Source organism: Dendrobium catenatum, unplaced genomic scaffold (genome assembly GCF_001605985.2).
Source record: "Dendrobium catenatum unplaced genomic scaffold, ASM160598v2 fragScaff_scaffold_1557, whole genome shotgun sequence".
Taxonomy (NCBI): domain Eukaryota; kingdom Viridiplantae; phylum Streptophyta; class Magnoliopsida; order Asparagales; family Orchidaceae; genus Dendrobium; species Dendrobium catenatum.
Window position 1 is genome coordinate 9,030,569 of NW_021320019.1, and position 3,998 is coordinate 9,034,566.

Consider the following 3,998-nt stretch of genomic DNA (forward strand, 5'->3'; position numbering starts at 1 on the left):
CCTCTACTATGGCCTCGCCTCTTCAGTAGGGCAAAGCAAGTGTGGACCCGATGCTGGTCGGTGTTCTCGCTAGGTTCCTCTGAAGAATTAGTTACGCCGTCAAACGCTTACTTTAAAGTAGCAGCGGGTAGATATGTTGTTCCATTAAAAAAATAGTAAAGTAACGCTTTAAGTTTAACCTATGAATGAAGAGAGAGAGATAGAGAGAAGACAATTTCCATTTGAAATCTTCTACTTGAATTTATGCACTCCTAAGCTATATGAAAGTGATATAAGATATTGTCATTTTATGAAAGAAAAAAAAAATGCTAATCCTTCGAGCGTCAACTTCACACTACAAGTAAATGCTTATGACAGAGTTCATATTGAAAACGGGGCTTTATATAAAGAGAGAAAAAATGAAAGAAGAAAAAATGAAAGATGATGAAATTAAATTAAGTTAGATATTTTGAAAATTTAAAATTATTAAATTTATTTTGAGTTAAAATATATAAATTTTGATTGGTTATTTATGTTTTAAATTAAATTTAATAATTTTGGGTGTATTTTATACTAAGTTTTAATTTGAATATCCAATTAAAATACTTATTCAAAGAAGATAAAGGTATAAAAATAGAAAAAATTTAGTGAGTGTGACCCATTAATTGATGAAGAATTTATGAACGAGAAAATTATAATTTTCACTATCATTTTTGTTTGATTTTATCTCTTTATTTTTAATTATACAATTTTTTTTGTCTTTTGGAAGAATATGAGAAGTAACGATCTGTTCTTTTAAAACTAAAATATTAGTGTGATGAATTTTTAATGTTTAGAACCTTTTAGGCCCTTCGAATATGTTATGATGAAAATTTTTTATTAGCAATTATGGTCAATTTCACCAGCACAGTTAGATACATGACCGTTTTTTCATTGAACATTTATAAGGGAAAAAATAGAAATTCAATGAGGGAGAAGAAATAAAGAGTGTATAAAAACTAATTGATCATATATTGAGCTGAGTTAGGCAAAGTTATAACTTACTTAATTCAATCTTGATTCAAGTTAGGTTAGGCTCATTTAGTTTAATTCTAACTAGATGTAATTAAAAACTAATTGATCATGTTTATCTCTTAAGATAAATTCTTAATACAAAAAAAAAAAAAAAACAAGTACTCATATATAGGAAAACACTACATGCATGGCCACTTTCTTGATCAATTCTTTAAAAATAAATGAACCTAACCTCGATTAAGCTCCACTATAGGATGTATTGTCATTTGGCTAGGCACCCCAAGTATAAGAGTTTGGCTTACTTAGCAGAAGCCTAGTTAAGGCACATCATATACATGCCTTAGAGTCACATGTGGTAAATGCTCTCTTACATTAGGTCAGATGAACAAAAGAAGAAGAAGAAGAAGAAGAAGAAGAAGAAGAGCTTATACCTTGCAGTAATACCGACTCAAGTCATATATTCTTTAGTGATAAAGTTATAAATTCAACTTCAAAAATTTTGATGATCAGCCATCTTACATTAAAAATAGATTATGGTGACATGATATTCTAAAATTATTAGGTGGTTCTATTTGGTTACCCTTTGGGTGGGATCTTAAGTCCATGTGAGTTAGGAAATTCTAGCTTTTTGTGGTTAAGATGCATGAGTCTTGGTGTGAAACCTCAAATTTTCATTAGATTTTAATAGTAATGATACAATATGTCTCTAAAATATAATTATGTTAGTAGAAAATGTCCTTAATAATGATATTATGAGTCCTCACCTAAGCAGCTTTCTAATAACAACTTTATTATTGTTGTGAAAGTGTACAATGATATTCTAAAAGCTATAATAATTTAAAGTTATATAAACTATCTCCAAAAGATTAGTGTGCCTAGCATATGATAGTATCTAGGGCATCATGGGTTATCAAGATCAAATATTATTAACACATCCTTCTTTGAACTTTATGTACTAGTCTTTCCTCAAGTTGAGCCAAACTCATTTGTATTCATAAATATAACCCTTAAAGCTAAGCATTAACATATATATATATATATATATTAGTCGTGATTTTTTATATATCATCAAAAAATTATCTTGATCGGGCACGAATCTCGAGGCAAAAATAAAGTTGGAAACTTCAAAAGTTAAATATGGGATCACCTGAAATCCGATTTTAGCAAAGTTGCAGTCAAACTGAGCGTCTTGTAAATATGAACCCAACGATACCAAATTCGACTCAATCCGAGCCCAAATGAGTCCAAATCAAGGACCCGAAAAGCTGTTGGAAAATTTGAACCACAATTTGAGTTAACAAACGGTTTCAAAACATGACGTGCATGCTTATAGTCGAATAGAGCAGATCGACGAGACAAATCCAATGAGCCCAAGATTGTTGAATTCCAACATCATTAAGACCTTCAAATGTCTGACAAATGGTACATGATCAAGGGATTCAATATCGACCGTCCATCCAACAACTCCCAATTTACTCCTGATCTCTCGCCTATTTACAGGTCATACCACTCCATAATATCTATAAATAGATCCCTCATTTCTCTTGAGAGGGGACCCAAGGAAGAAGAAGAAGAAGAAGAGAAGAAGAAGGAAGAAGATGAAGAAGAGAAGAATAAGAGAAGAATAAGAAGAAAAGGATAGGAGGGAAGAAACTCCTCCTCGACCATCGCTGGAATTCTGCCCGACGCCCAAGTGACGCCGGAATTCTAACCGACGCCCAAGTGACGTCGGAATTCTGCCTGACGCCCAAGTGACGCCGGAATTCTACCCGACGCCGAAGTGACGCCGGAATTCTACCCGACGCCCAAGTGACGCCGGAACTCTGACCGATTTCCAAGTGACGTCGGAATTCTAAGTGACTCTGAATTCAGCTCGGATACACAACTTATTTGTAATCGGATTTCAATTCGGAAGTGAAGCATTATAATATGATCGTCCTAAATTTTAAGGACGAGTCAGCCTCTTGCACCTCAAGCAAACATTAGTGGAATTATTTCAATTGGGCGTGGCCCCGTGGTTTTTTCCTTTTCCAGGGTTTTCCACTTAAAAATACAGGCGTTATTATTTCTCCCCTGTTTGCGTGCTAGATATTCGTACAATGCTGAGACGGAAATTTTCTAACTCTATCGCCGCGTATATTCTAGTCCGCAACAATTTTAATCAAGAATGTTCTTAGAAGTTGAATCCTATAATATTTTTAACCATAGAAGCTTGCACCTATAATATTTTTAACCATAAAAGCTTGCACCTATAATATTTTTAACCATAGAAGCTTGCACATATAAGACACTCAAATTCCAAATGTAAATAAATATTGTTTAGTTACTTACACACAACGCCATCATTCTTCCAATAAACATATGAGTTGTTTTTATTTACCCTTCGAGGCAGTATATACTTCCCAAGCCTACAAGCATATTTTTAGTGTCATCATTATAGCATTGAATTTTTGACCTAACTTGTTAGAGATTTCTCTAAAGTTGCCACTTTTGATCTAAAAGCCAAAGCAAAGAGTATCTTTCTCATGATAACATAATAAGTTATGTAATGTTAACAAATTGCTCTTATGTTGAGGCTCATTTCTAGGTGGTTGGCTTCATTTTCATTAAGTTCATGATCATCTTATTTATAACATTGACTTGATTATTCATTAATTTGTAGATGTCTCACAAATAACAGCTAAAATTTTACACCAAACACCACATAGAATAAGATCATCTTGCTCTTATTCTTGCTCTTATTAAATATCAATAAATTAATAGACTATCAAATAGGAATTTCTATAAAGGTCAACTTTTTTGCTTTGATATTGACCACTATCCTCACTTCAACAAATACAACTTAGTACTCAATTCAATTGTTAATGACTTCAAACCCTAAACAATTAAAAGTTCATCTTACTCTCATAGGTTGGAATATAGAAGAGTTTTCATAAGGCTTAAGTTCATCTACTATCAGTATATTACATGTAGTCTCATAGTGGATAGCGATCTACGGGCTTGAT